At 44.5% G+C, this 15,547-nt stretch overlaps 1 long non-coding RNA gene across 1 annotated transcript in view; it reads right to left on the reverse strand.

The window, feature by feature from the left end:
- The window catches only part of LOC139705253 (uncharacterized), a 140,867-nt gene extending 127,127 nt beyond the window's left edge, over nt 1–13,740 (reverse strand). Inside the window, exons 1-2 of the long non-coding RNA XR_011707156.1 lie at nt 13,196–13,740; nt 12,711–12,897 (exon numbers count right to left, since the gene is read on the reverse strand). This is a non-coding gene — a long non-coding RNA (uncharacterized lncRNA). The remainder of the gene's footprint in view (nt 1–12,710; nt 12,898–13,195) is intronic.
- Nucleotides 13,741–15,547: the final 1,807 nt, after the last annotated feature.

Below are 15,547 nucleotides of genomic sequence, written 5' to 3' on the forward strand. Positions count from 1 at the left end.
CAGATTGCTCTAATGCCATCCATCCCAAATTGTCATAGGGCACATGCTAGAAATGATTTATATTATGCAAAATATAAAACAGGAAACTCAGACAAGTGGTTCTGTTGTCATATTAAATAAAAGGCTGTCAGAGTAGCAGGTGGATTTGGGGGGGGGATATATTTTTCTTTGATCAGAGTTAACTAGTGAATGACATACTGAAAATGAATACTTCTTTAAGAACCATAGGCATAAAACTTTCCCACCGTGCCTCTCATTCTTCATAATATAACTTGCCAACAATACCACCTTTCCCTCTACAACCCTTGCCTTGATTGACTGTCTTCAGACTCTGCATACAATTTGCATGTTTGGGTAGGAGGAAGGAAGTATGTTTGACAGATAATAATATAATTTCTGATTGAAGAAGAGGAAAAAATAGTTTAAAGCTCCAATTATCCTGTAGATTCTGGTTGAATTTAGGAGTATCATGAATAATGTTTCAATCTAAACCCAGGGAATTAAGCTGACTTGAAAGATAAAAAGACACGATGTGCTGCCTAATAGCCCCTTTTAAGATACCTTCATTCATATTCCTTCTCTTTGGATCTGGAAGTAGATCATTAAGCCATGAAGGTTTACACCAGACAACAAGATTTACAGCCTGGTGTTTTTACTAGGAATTTTTAATCCTCTTCATTTATTCATATGTGTATGATCTGTTTAGTGTGTTGCTGCTCTGTGCAAGGCATTCTGCTAAGTGTTGTTGATGTGATGTGGCATTATGAAGAGTAGGGGTTGCCTGTGTCTTTGTCATCATGGGCGAGAGAGCCTGAAGGGAAGGCAGCAGCAGAGAAAATGATACGTCAAACTAAGACAAGGCACAATAACTAGGACATGTTCAGGTTGACAACCAAACACACGGAATATCCTCTGCATTGCAACTTGTGTTCAACAGCAGGAAAGGATATCATGGAGGCCCCTTCTTTTGGTAACTCTGTTTAAGGAAAACTAGAAAATGCAAGGAGGCACCTTCCTGATTGGAGGTCCCTAAGTGTGTTGGTTAGAGTTCTACTACGACTGAAGTTAAGGTCCAGAATATAAATGGGTCTCCTTGCTGTAAGGCTGTGAGCAAGATTTAAATGTGCCTCATTCTTAGTGCTATTGAAAGATACTAATGATAACTAGCATGTTACTAAATATTGTTCATACATGTGAATCACAAATAACTTGTTTTGCAATGAGTCTTGCATTCCTCTACTGTATAGCTCCTAATAGAGGCACATAGAAGGCTAACAAAAAACAAAACAACAACAATAAAAAAAAACTTGTCATCACTAGATTTAAATTAGCAGCAGCAGCCCAAAAGCTTTTTGTGTGATTAACTCTAATGAAAGAGAGAAAAAAAAAAAAGATGAGGAGATGCATTATTCAAAAAATAGGATGCCCTGAGATTTTATTATGTAAAGATTATATTATTACTCCACTTCATTTCTTTTTATAAACAAGAAACTACGTAAAATGAATCTCAGCTCTCCCTAGACATCTCTCTTGGACAATGTGAAATATTTTCCTCACTGCATTCAAGAGAAGAGAGGGGACATTTAAAATGCAGTGTGATGTGAGTTCCTATGCCTTTCCTCCTTGCATTATGTGATTTCGCTCATAACACTGCTGGGTTTTTTGCAATTTTACATTAATATGAATGTGGTTAAGGCACTATTAGTTTAACTCTTTTAGCTTAGTTTGCAAATTTAGGACCATATTGGTTACACAATAACCTAAAAGGTTCCTCAGCTTATCAGATGCTTTCATTTTTCCTAGTTTTCTTGGCAAACTGTGTAGTCCTCTGAGTACCACCTCAGCTTGCTTTCTGATGCACAATTCATAACAAGTTCATGCAAATCTTAGCTCACCCATTATCCCAGGTACATTTCTAGAAGTGAGTGGATACAAACAAGATAAATACATTTTAAAATTTGGGAGCAGATAAAGTTACGTATCAATATACTCAGATATGTTTTATACCATATATATATATATATATATATATATATATATATATTTCCCAGATGTGTGTGTGTGTGTGTGTGTGTATGAATACAAGTGACAATAAATGGGACTGCAAATTGATACAACTACACTGGACCAATTGAAGATTCCTTTAAAAACTAGGAATGGAAAAACCATTTGACCCAGTTATCCCACTCCTTAGTATATATCCACAGGATAAAATCAGTCTACTACAGTGACATAGCCACATCAATGTTCACAGAAGCTCAATTCACAATAGCTAAGCTATGGAACCAACCTAGGTACCCATCAACAGATGAATGGATAAAGAAAATGTGTTATATATACACAATGGAATATTACTCAGCACAAAGAAGAATGACTTTATAACATTTGCTGGTATATGAATGGATCTGGAGACTATCAAATATTTGATTATTTGATTCATCAAATAATCCTTTGATTTCACAAAGTTAAAATCCTTCTTTCAGGTACTGTTAGGTATGGAGAGCCAAACCAGGCAGTCCTGATTACAAACATCTATAAAACAAAATAAGCAAAATTCTCTTCAGAATTCTATCTTACCTTCAGAAATTAATCTCTCTCTGGGTGTGCCACATGGCACAGAAGTGAATCACTGAGGGGAAGGGGGTACAGCTCAGGGGTAGATTGTGTGCTTAGCATGCTAGCATGGTCAAGGCCCTGAGTTCAATTCTCAACAACAACAACAAAAAAAAGTAATCCATAAAGGTAGTCATAATTTAAACAAAACACAAAATAGTGCCATTGGAATAACTAGCTTCCTCGGTTCAAAGCATATATAAAACCATATCTTTTCAATATTCAAAGTAATCTAACTTATAGGAGACAATGTCATGGAAATAATCCCCATTTCCATGATTGAAAAACTCACTCCCTACCTGAGGATCTTTAGTTCATATTCAAACATTCTGCCTTAGTTCCTCACACTTACCCACAAGGGTTGGATGGCTGGGTCAGAGGTATGTCTAACCTCCCCTGCATGACAGTGCCCCTGGTTACACTGCCACCCTGGTCATCTAGTCTAGGTTTGGATTCAGATTCCTTTTCTAAGTGACTGCCTGGGGACACTCAGAATCTTTTCCTGACGGAGGCCTTCAGCTAGCCCGGCTCAATACAGCTGAAATATCCTAATAACATTATACCTCTGGAGGGAAGGAATGTGTGCCTGAGGGTTTCAATCCCGGAGTACCTAGAAACATAATAACTCTATGGTCATGAAACCAGAGAACAAGTTGATCAGGTGACCAATGTTAACTTCACCAACTAAACATCTATATTTTTTATTAAAGAAAGATCTTAAATCAACAACTTAATTTTCTACCTTAAGAACTAGGGGAAAAAAAGGGCTTGGGGATGTAGCTCAGTCATAGAGCACTTGCCTAGCATACAAGAGGCCCTGGAGTTCAATCCCTAGCACTTCAAAAACAAAAAGAACAACAACAACAACAACAACAACACATACACACACTCTTCCTCTCTTTCACATACACACAGACACATACACACACATACACACACACGCACAACTAGAAAAACTGATAAATCTTTAGCTAGACTGAGGGATGAAAACAAAATTGAAGACTCAAAACTATAAAATCAAGACTGAAAAAGAGGAAACCACTCTAATTTAGGTTGGGGTGGGTGGGAAGGATGAAAAGAAAACACTATGAACAACTGCATGTCAACAGATTAAGTAACTCAGATGAAAAGGACAAATTACTAGTATGATGCAAAGTACTCAAAATGACCCTCCCCTCACAAAATTAGAAAGTCTGAACAGGACTGTAATGCCTGAGGAGACTGAATTAGTAATTTAAAAATCTCACACAAAGAAAAGCTCAGGTCCAGATTACTTCATTTGGTAAATTTTGACAAATGCTTAAAGAATTAAAGAATTATACTAACCCTTCATAAGCTTTTCTGAAAAATAGAAGAGTAGGTTATACTTCTCAATTCATTCAAAGATACCACAAGGAAAACAAATAAGCAAGCAAACAAACAAAATCACAAAAACTACAAAAAAATCCCTACTAACCAATAGCCCTTATGAATATAGATATAAAAATTCTCATCAAAATATTAGCAAACTGACTAAGCAACATATAAAAAGGATCATACACTATTACAAAATGGACATTATTCTTGGAATGCCAGGTTGGTTTAAGATCTGAAAACCAATTAGTGTAATATTACAAATTAAGGGCAAAATTAATTTGATTAATCCCCATAGATGCCAACAAAGCATTTGGCAAATATGATGTCTTTTCATGATGAAAATGTTAAACAAAATAAGAATAGAAAGGAATTTCTTCAACCTGCTAAAGAGGGTTGATAAAACCCCACAGTTGTAATACTTAGTGGTGAAAGACTGAATGTTTTCCTCTGAGATTAGGAATAAGACAAAGATGTCTGTTCTCACTACTTCTTTTTAACACTGTAACAAAGTTTCTAGCCAAGGCAATTAGGCAGGACAAAGAAACAAAAGTCAACCCAGTTGGAAAAGAAGTAAAAAAAAAAAAAAAAAAAAAACCAAAAAACCCAAAAACCTGTGTACTTATGGATGACAAGATCTTGTGTGTAGAAAATCCTAAGAAATCCATTAGAAACCATTAGAGGTAATAAGCAAGTTTGCTGGATATAAGATCGATGTGCAAAATCAATTGCATTTTTTGCATTAGTAATGAACATTCCAAAAATGAAATTAGGAAATCAATTCCATTATCATGGCATAAAAAAGAATAAAACACTTGAGTATAAATTTAACAAAAAAAGTGCAAGATTTGTACACTGAAATCTGTAACAGATTACTGAAAGAAACATGTTAGGACTCAGTAAATGAAGACTCCCATGCTCACAGATGAAAAGATTTCAAGATGGTAATACTCCCCAAATGGGTCTGCAGACTCAATTCAATCCCTATCAAAATTCCAACTACTTTTTTTGCAGAAATTGGCAAACTAACCTTAAAATTCACACAGACCTCAAGGGACCCAGAAGAAACAGAACAATCTCAAAAAAGACCAAATTCAGAAAACTCAGCAATTTCCAACAACAAAATATATTACAAAGCCTCAGTAAACAAGATGGTGCAATACTGGAAATACATGTAAACATATAGATTCATGAAATAGAACTGAAAGGCCAGAAATAAATTCTTACTTTTATAGTCAATTGGTTTTGAACAAGAGTTCCAAAACAATATAAGGGAGAAAGAATAGTCTTTCAACAAATTGTGGTAGAAAACTAAACACCCACATGCAAAAGAATGAAGTTATATTCTTCTTATTATTTTTACTCTAAACACATGCACATGCAAATAACACAATGGTTCAAAGGCCTAACTGTAAGAGGTTAACAATGAAACTTTTTTTGTACATATATGTGCATATATATGTGTGTGTGTATATATATATATATATATATATATATATATATATATATATATATACACACACACACAACCTTCTCTACCACTGAGATTAAATCCTAATTAAAAGAATATATATGTCAATTTAAACTGGGCAAAGGATTCAAATAGCTTTTTTTTTTTCTAAAGAAGATATACAAATCATACATACATAAGCACATGGAAAGAGGCTCACCAACATTGCTCATTTAGGAAATCCAAACTACAGTAAGAGTCTGATTTATAACTTACTAGGATGTCTCTAATAAAAGGATGGACAAATGTCAGTGATGTCATGGAGAAATTACAACCCTCATACATTATTGTTGGAAATGTAAAATGGTGTAGACACTTTGAAAAAGTTTGTCGGTTTCTCAAAAATTTAAACATAGGGCTATGTGATCAAATACTGATAGAAAGAATTTCATTCCTGAGTATATACCCAAGAGAAATGAAAACATGTCCACATAAAAACTTGTAGATGAATGTCCATAGAAGCATTATTAATAATGGCTCAAAACTGAAACAACATAAATTTCCATCAATGATAAATAAATAAATAGAGTTTGGCATATCCATAGAATGGCCTATTATTCAGCTGTAAAAAGAAATTACATGTTACAACACAAATGAACCTTGAAAACATTATGCTAAATGAAAGAAGCCAGTCATAAAAGACTACATATTGTATGACTCAATTTATATGAAATATCTAGAATAGGTAAATCTATGGAGACAAAGCAGATTGGCGGTTGTTAAGGGTTGGTGGTTAAAGCAGGGGGATGGCTATAGGTGGATGAGGAGTAAATACTAATGGGTATGTTTTGGGGGGAGGGGATGAAAATATTCAAAAGTTTTATTGTGATGATAGTTGCCCAACTCTGTGAATTTTGTAAAAAATCATTGAGTTGTACACTCTAAATGCATAAATTGTATAGTATGTGTTTATCACAATTTTTAAAGAAATAACGTTATCAATGAAGGGCAAATGGAACTCCCATACCTCAGAGATGATACCCTGAGAAAGATAAAATATTACTTTTATAGTATTCTGACTAGGGATGAAATACTTGAAGTTAAGGGGTTGGAGATAGAGGTAGCTCAGTGGTAGAGTGCTTGCCTTGCATGCACAGAGCCCTGGGTTCAATTTCCAGCATACCTACCCCCAAATTTTGAATCTATTAGGAGGAAACAGAAAAGAAGTTGCAGAACTTTCTATAACATAATTGGTCATTATTCTTTTTTTTTTTTTAAGAGAGAGTGAGAGAGAGAGAGAGAGTGAGAAAGAAAGAATTTTTTTTAAATATTTATTTTTTAGTTTTCGGCGGACACAACATCTCTGTTTGTATGTGGTGCTGAGGATCGAACCTGGGCCACACGCATGCGAGGCGAACACGCTACCGCTTGAGCCACATCCCCAGCCCGGTCATTATTCTTAAAAAATTTTAGTGTCAGGACTAAGGATATAGCTTAGTGGTAGAGCACTTGCCTGGGATAAGCAAGGTCCTGGGTTCGATGTCCATACTGAGAAAAAACAGAAAGAAAAAAAAAAGCAACTCACTGTGAAAAGAATGCTCTATGTCTTAGATTTAAAGAGACTTCCGATTTTAAGAAGCATCCTTTATTTAAAACTTTAAACTTTTTGAGAAAGGAAGGAAGAGCAGCAGAAGAAGAGAACAAAGAAAGAAAAACCGAAAAAGAAAGAAAGATCACGACATTGAATTTGTGGATCCTCCCAAATGGTGCATTGTATATCAAGAAAATATGGCGATTAACTTCCTTCTGCCAGAATCATCTTGTCTTGGTCTAACTGCCTTTCTAACATGACAAAGGATTGAAGAACCCTTCTTTCTAAACATTTCTGTTTTCTTGTACAGATCCCTAGTCTCCATCCAATGTGAATGGGAGAATTGGTCATTGTTAAGAATTTGGTAAAATGGACCTACAGATTTCAGCAGGTGGCAGGTAGAACCTGGGCCTTCCCTGGGGCCCGGCTCTTGGGCAGAGCTTCAGTTGCAGCAGGGGTCGGCCGGTGGCTGGATGGAAGGTGGTGTACCCTGGGCATGCTTGCCAGGCAGGTCGGCGAGGCCTTCCTGAGCCAAGCGGAAGCTACAGCGGCAATCTGGCGGGGGCAGGATGAACTCTGACCTACCCTGTGCCCAGGCTCCCTTGCAATTCTGGCAAAGTGAATCTGGCTGGAGTCTCAGCTCTGGCAGGGGTCAGCAGGTGGCTGCATGGATCAAGGTCCCTCTAGAACTCCCGCGCAGGTGGAAGAGGCTGATCAGGGCAGATCGGTGAGCTACAGAAGAGGTCAGCCAGTGGTGGGATGGACCCGGGCTTACCCTGAGAAGGAGCTCCCTGCAGTTCAGCTGGGCGGATCAGGCCTGGGCCTGACCTGCGCAAGGGTCTGCAGGTGGCCGGATGGAACTTGGCTTACCCTTGCCCAGGCTCCTGAGCAGCTGGCTTGGCTGATCTGGCAGGAGCCTGAGCTCCGGAAGGTATTCCCTGTGGGCAGAGGTGGTCGTGGGTCTGGCCTGAGCTCTGTTGGGGGTCAGCCTGTGGCAGGATGGAGCCAGGCCTACCTTGGGCCAGGCTCCCATGCCTGACAGAGAGGCTGACCTGGGCTGGGGCTGAACTCTAGCAGGTGTCTTCCAGTAGGCGGAGTCAGTGCAGGGCGGAGCCTGAGCTCTGGCGGGCCACTGACAGTGGGCGGAGTCATTCCTGGGCTGAGGCGGAGTTCCAGCAGGGAACTCCCGCCTGAGGCGGGATGGCCCTGTGACTACCCTCTGCCCAAGCTGGCCTGTAGTTCAGCAGGGCGGATCAGGCCTGGGCCTGATCTGCACGGGGGTCCCCTGGTGGTGGGATGGAACTGTGCTTACCCTTGCCCAGGCTTCTGCACAGCAGGACCTAGGCTGATCAGGTAGGAGCCTGAGCTCAGGTAAAGTAGGCGGAGTCAGTGCAGAGCTGATCCTGAGCTCTGGTGGGCCACTGACAGGGGGCGGAGTCATTCCTGGACCCATCACGAGCCCCAGCAGGGCTCAGCCTGAGGCAGGAGCTACCTTTGACTACCCTCTGCCGCCTCCTGTCATCCTGGGAGGTCTGGGCGGATCTTGAGCTCCGAGGATGTTTGCTGATGAGTGAAAACAGTTTTCCTCAGTAAACAGTAATATCAGAGTCAGGCACCATTACTGGCTCAAGGATCCTGTGGGACAGTTCCAGGGACAACTGTTATGGTTTTCTAAATTGATAGTATGGTGGGAACGATAGCTGTAGTTATCTGAAGGCAACGGGTGGTGGTTTGACTCTGGATGGCTACAGTCCTGTCCAGTAGAACCGTGGAGATATTTTTGGAGCCAAGTAGAATGACTGCCTAAGTAACCCAAAGGAAAGCAGCCTCAGAATGACCCTCTGGAGGGTGAGAATAACTGTGTGGTGGGTGTGGGAGAAGAAGCAGTGCAGAGTCAGAGGAGCCTAAGCTCAGACCAAGTGGGGGTGGGGGTCTCTTCACCCAGGAGCCTTCCTTTGACCAACCGTCTTGGCTCAAGTCCTTTCTGCGTCAAGCGTTCCAGCCACACGTCACAAGGGCTGAACTCCAGTTCAGCCTTTGGTCGAAGGAGGAGCTGGCTTCTCAGCCCAGCTGCTCTGTGCTGACTAGCGTTGGACTGGTGTGGGACTTCTGCCTAGTGACGAGCCCCAGGTGCCCTCCATGGGCAGTCTTTTGACCAAGTGCGGTCGCAGGCTGCGCCGCAGCGCCCTCTTGGGCCATCACACTCCCCTCCGCCTGGCCCGGGAGGCTCCCTCTCCTCACAGGGACCACCCCGCTGCACCTGCCTCTCCCCTCAGCCCTGCCAGCAGGCGTTTCCCCCAGGATCACGGACCTCGGGGGCCTCCTGCTGCTGGCAGGGACAGAGGCCCGCTCCTCTCTCGGCGGATCCTGCTGCCCGTGTCCTGGGGGTCCCTCCGCAAAAACCCAGTGCTATCCCGGAAGAACTGGCGCATGTTGGGACCCTTGACAGCAGTAAGGGTACCCCCTCCTGGCCGCAGGCCACTCCTCCTGCCTTCAGTTCCTCAGCTCATCCAGCAAGCTGAGGGGCCCATGACACCTGCTCGCTGCCCTGTTGGTGCATCTAAGGAAGCTGAGCTCAGGGCCCAGGAACAGCCAGAAAAAGGCAAGATCCACCTAGAGGAGGAGGAGCAGGAGAAGGAGGAGGAGGGGGAGGAGGAGAAGGAGGAGGAGGGGGAGGAGGAGAAGCTGAAGGAGGAGAAAGAAGAAAAGCTGGAGGAGGAGAAGGACGAGGAGGAAGAGGAGAAGGAGGAGGAGGAGGAGGAGGAGGAGGAGAAGGTGGAGGAGAAGGTGGAGAAGGAGGAGGAGGAGGACACTCGGGGAGACCTCAGTGCCCTGGAGTCCAGTTCTTGGCCCCCAGAGGGAAACATCCTTCCAGAGAGGGCCCAGGTGTCTCTCAAGAAGCTGTCATATGGGAGCCCCGCCACCTGCAGCTCCCAGGGCCCTGCTCAGGGAGTGCTCCTCCTGCTTCAAGCCGAGGGCCACTCAATGCTCCACAAGTGGGCCCAGGAGCATGTAGGTGAACTGGATCTGCCTGTCTCTCCAGCCTCCCAAGATGCCATCCAGGGAGAGCAGGGCCTAAAGCCGACCTGTGTTCTATCCCAGAGTTGGCCCTCACTAACTGCTGCTTCCAGGAGGCCAAATAAAAGAAAACAGCTCATGCCAGTGGCCCTGCCATCACTGATTTCCTGGCATCAGGATGGGCTGCCCCCACCTGCAAAGCGGCCACTTTTATGTACAAAAGGCACCCTGAGGAGGGTTCAGAGTGCCAGAAGTAACCACGTGGAGCCTGAGGCAGAGGTCGCCCAGGGCGGAAGAGAGGCTCTGGAGGACTGCACCACCACTGTCCATTCATCCTCCCCACCTGCAGGCCCTACCTGGAATGCAGGCCCCCTCCCCGCACCCACTGACCCCTCCCCCATAGCAACCATCCTTGCCAGCAGGCAGGTGGAAGTCCAGCCTGCTGGGCCCCTGAACCTATCCATCCTTCCACCTTCCCCCTCAGCTAATATTCCTCTGCCTCTTCCCAGGAAACCTCCTTCTCCCTTCAGCCCCAGTCCCCATGTTGCAGTTACCCCTAATGTGTTTCACCTTCCCACACCTCTTACCCAGGTCCTTTTCCCCTCCAATCCTACCTCTTCCAGAACGGAATCCCCAACCCCCATGTGTATTGATCCTCCTCCTCCTTTTGATCTTCCTCCTCCTCCACCTCCCCCTCCACCTTCTCCTCCTCCTCCTCCTCCACCACAACCACCTCCTCCCCTTCCTTCTTCTTTTCCTCCTCCTCTTCCTTCTCCTCTTCCTTCACTTTTTCCTCCTCCTCCTGTTCCACCCCCTCCTCCTCCTCCTCCTCCTCCCCCTCCTCCTCCCCCTCCTCCACCACAACCACCTCTTCCCCTTCCTTCTTCTTTTCCTCCTCCTCCTCCTCCCCCTCCTTCTTTTCCTCTTCTTCCTGTTCCTCCTACCTCTCCTGCTCCCGTTCCTTCTTCTTTTCCTCCTCTTCCTCCTCCCCCTCCTCCTCCTCATCTACCTCCTCCTCCTCCTTCTCCATTTCCTCTTCCTCCTCCTCCCATTCCTCCTCCTCCATATATATTTCCCAGATATGTGTGTGTGTGTGTGTGTGTGTGTGTGTGTGTGTTGAATACAAGTGACAATGAATGGTACTGCAAATTGATGCAACTACACTGGACCAATTGAAGATTCCTTTAAAAACTAGGAATGGAAACACCATTTGACCCAGTTATCCTACTCCTTAGTATATATCCAAAGGATAAAATCAGTCTACTACAGTGACATAGCCACATCAATGTTCACAGAAGCTCAATTCACAATAGCTAAGCTATGGAACCAACCTAGGTACCCATCAACAGATGAATGGATAAAGAAAATGTGTTATATATACACAATGGAATATTACTCAGCACAAAGAAGAATGACTTTATAACATTTGCTGGTAAATGAATGGATCTGGAGACTATCCAGATCTATAGTTTCTATATATCAACTATACTAACTGAAATAAGCCAATCCCAAAAAAACCAGAGGTTGAATATTCTAACATGTGCAGGCTAACACACAATGGGTAGGTGTGGGTGGGCCATGAAAGTTCTGTGGATTAGACAAAGGAGAATGAAAGGCAGGGAGAGGGGATAGGAATAGGAAATACAGTGGAATGAATCTGACATAACTTTCCTTGCACATATGTGAATATACCACAGTGAATCTCGGCATCATGTACATCCACAAGACTGGGATTAAAATGCAATATATTCCGTGTTTGTACAAATACATCAAATAGGTTCTACTGCCATGTATAGCTAAAAAAAATGAATTTTTTTAAGAAGAGAGAAAGAAAAAAGAAATTCCTTTTCCTAGCATGTTAATGGAGTTGTGATTGGATGTGAAGATTTTCTCAATCTGCCATATTTCACTTTTGGTTCAGCTCCTGTGACTATACTTTTATCAGAGATTTCCACAGCAGACTTTCCCCTTCATCTCAACCCTCAGAACTAAGTCACACTCCCAATCTCAAACTGACTCAAACAAGGAGAACAGCACTGTCAGGCTGATTTGGGGGTGGTGTGAATGTTTGAGACCCACCACAGCAGTCCCTTCTGAGGTTTGGATGTGGTTGTCCTCCTAGGTCCATATATTGGGATCCTCAGGGGGGCAGTATTGAGAAGGGGTGGATCCTATAAAAGGTGAGGCCAAGAGGGAGGCCTAAGGTCATTGGGAGATTGACCTCAGAAGGACACTCTGAGCACAGAAAAACCCTGGTTTTGTCTGGCTTTCTGTCTGATGATGAGATTTCTTCTTCACTATGTCACATCAAGTCACAGGATGTTTAGGTGATAAGGGGAGAATGAGCTCTTCTCCTGAAAAAGGTCAACTTGACATGTAAGGCTAGAAAACGTGGTTACAAACACAGCACACTCCAAGTCATGGCATCAGATCTCTTGACACAAGGTCATTAAGATATGAAAAATATAAAGATCCTTCCACTCAGACTCCATCCCCAGGTTCAAAAGCAGCAGTGTCCTCCAGCTGTCATACAGACCTGCTTCTATAGTGTCCTACCTTCAGTGTGACTGTCTAGTGGGTCATCCAATTCACTGCTGAAAACAAAGATGCTCTTCGGGATCCAACCATACAAAACAGAGACATAAACACAGGGTGGCTACAGAGTGGCTCTGACATTGCTCCTACCTCTGAGTCCATGCTGTGTGGACAGCATCTTCTTGCTCTGCCTTCTGTTGCCAGTCTCTGACTGGGTTCTGTGCAATCGGAGGCCTTCCAACAAGACAGTGCAATCAGAACAAAGCTTCTTCCACTTGGAGTTTCAGGAATGTATGCCTCTAATTTGGAAGCTCTTCAGCGGAATCCACAGGATGTTCTAAAAGAAGATAGAGTAAGTGTCAGTACATGGGTCTGGTTGAAGATTTTCTCAGGCAGCAGTGTATGGACACAGGGCTGGAGTGGTTGGAGGTGGCTGAAAAACAGCCAGAGATAGAGTTGCTGCTGGGACATGATCTATGGTGGACAAAGAAAGGTAAAGGCATGGATCAGTAGTGCAGGAGAAGCAGAGCCTTGGCTTCTCCAGCTAAAGCCCTGCTAATCAACGTGGGATGGTGAATTTACCAATGGGTTAAAACATAATAAATGCACTGTACAATTTGATGGCAACATCTTACCACTCCTCCTGCCTTGTGGAGTCCTGTCAACTCCCCGCTGTTCTCTCAATGTTTCATGATCATTTGTCTTCCTTGTATCTCCATCTGCTTCTATTGTATAAATCGTCTCTCTATGAGAGCTTCAATATTCTTGAAATAGGTGCTGTGTCCTGTGCTCTCTTTGGCTGGATGGCCTGCACGCGACTCACTGCATTGCCTACAGACCCAAGGCCCCAGATGCAGGTGCAGATCCCGCTGGCAGGGCGCCTACTGTCTGCCCTGATCCTCCGCATCGCCCGCTCCCGCTGAGAGAGATTGAGGCAGTACCTGGAGGGATAGCGGCGCCACTCAGGTCGCGCTCTAGTGGTGCCCGGACTGCCCCTGGCGTGGCGTCCGCGGGCCTGACCGTGCTCTCAGCCCGCGGCAGGCAGGTGTGCAAAAGCGGACGCGCTGAGGCCGCCCTTTTCCCGGCGGCTGCAGCAGGAAGTTGGCCGCCGCCCCCAGAACTTCGGTCGCCTCCAGCTTCCCAGGCCGCGGCGCGGGCTCCAGGCCATCCTGAGGGCGGCAGGTGAGTTGCTTATTGGAGGCGCCATTCGGACCCACTGATGGTGGGGATGGCGCGCGGCGACTGGGACCATCTGACAGTTGGTCCCTGTGGTGCTGGCTGTTGGGAGCCGGGTGCCGCGGCTCACCCATGCTGGCCTACCGCCTGGGGGCGCCCTCAAGCTGGGTAGGGGCGGCGGTTGGGCGGTTGGGCGCGTGAGTGTGGCCCCACAGGTACACGGGCACGCGGGGGATGGGGCGGCAGGGGGAGTGGCCGATGAGTGCGCATGGGCTTCCAGTTGGGGGTGGGGGGAGAATCCCTGAGCTGTGACAGTTGTGCCTGGAGGCAGAAGCACCAGAGGATCAATAATAACCCCTGGTTTGGCTGCCTTCCAGTTGATTCAGGCCACCTGTTAGGTCCTTGCTTCCTGAAGCTTTCCCTAACAATGCCAACTCACACCTAAAGCTCCTTTTTCCATCTCTTCATTTTGTACTTAGGCTAACTCTTTGTCACTCTGTGTTTTGTGTTTCTAAGTTGGATTATTCGCTTTCTACAGATAGATTATGAATGTCTCCAATGAGGACTTTAATATTTATTTTTCTCGAAACCCAGTTTTTATTTTTGACCTACAAGCAACCAAGAACTGAGCCTTTAACGCGTGCATTTTCTTCCTTAATTCAGCTAACGAAACAGTTATAGAACACCTACTGTGTGCATTCATTGTGCTTGGTGCTGTACTGGACACTTACCATGCCACTTGTGGTCTAGCAAATGTCCTTAGTGCCCTTAAGGTTGCAGTGGTCAAGCAGAGTCCTCAGGGAAACCAAGACACCAGTAGGGACTGAATCAGGGTCTAGTAGAATCAGCAGTTGGCACTGTGGTGGGACAAGCTTTTCATAGATGACATAGTCCCAAAGTTGTGGGAAGTGTCCTATCAGGGATGCAGGAGTGGCAGCAACTGCCATAACCCATCCATACCAGGGATCCAGAGGGGTGACAACAGCTGGCTTGACTACCTGGCTGTGTGACAGGGTGATTGGTGACTGTCAGACGAGCCTGTGGACCACTGTACCTGACTGTTGAACAGTTGGAAACATGTTGTGGCAGTGACCTAAACCGACACCCATCCCTCCCTTTCCCATCATTTCTGAGGAGCTGGGATTTATTCCCTGTATTTCAGGCCCTGTGGCCTCACCTCTCATCCTTATTCTACTTCCTCAATTATGTCCTCTGAAGGGGGAGCATATAGGTCACTGCAGTAAAGGGTCTTGCAAAGGTCACAGCCTGGTGGTGGTGGCAGTGATGTGGCAGGAAGCAAGGACACCAGGCTCCCATGCCCTGTGTGGCCCCTAGGAGAGCATGTCCCTGTTCTGATCCACAGTAGAAGGAGGCAATGTGAGTGTCAAAGTCAGAATTATGTCTTTTCCAGCATAATTTGGTCAATTTCATTCGACAGTTGCTTCCGTTCCTGTCCTCCTCCATCATCTGCTATTTCCTTCCTCTGCTCCACTGATCTCCCTTTTTAATTTTTTTTTATTTTTCACTTGATACATTCAGACATACATGACAATTATGTATAATATTTTGACATATTATACATACGTGGAGTACAACCCATTCCAATTGGATCCCATTCTTTTGGTTGTACACGATATGGACTTACATTGGTCACGTATTCATATATGAGCAGAGGAAAGTTATATCTGATTCGTTCTACTGTCTTTCCTAATCCCAGCCCCCCTCCCTTCCCTTCATTCCCCTTTATCTAATCCAATCAACTTCTATACTTCCCTTCATGCATTAGCATCCACATATCAGAGAGAACATTC

This window comes from Marmota flaviventris, chromosome 3 (genome assembly GCF_047511675.1).
Source record: "Marmota flaviventris isolate mMarFla1 chromosome 3, mMarFla1.hap1, whole genome shotgun sequence".
In the NCBI taxonomy this organism is placed as follows: Eukaryota; Metazoa; Chordata; class Mammalia; order Rodentia; family Sciuridae; genus Marmota; species Marmota flaviventris.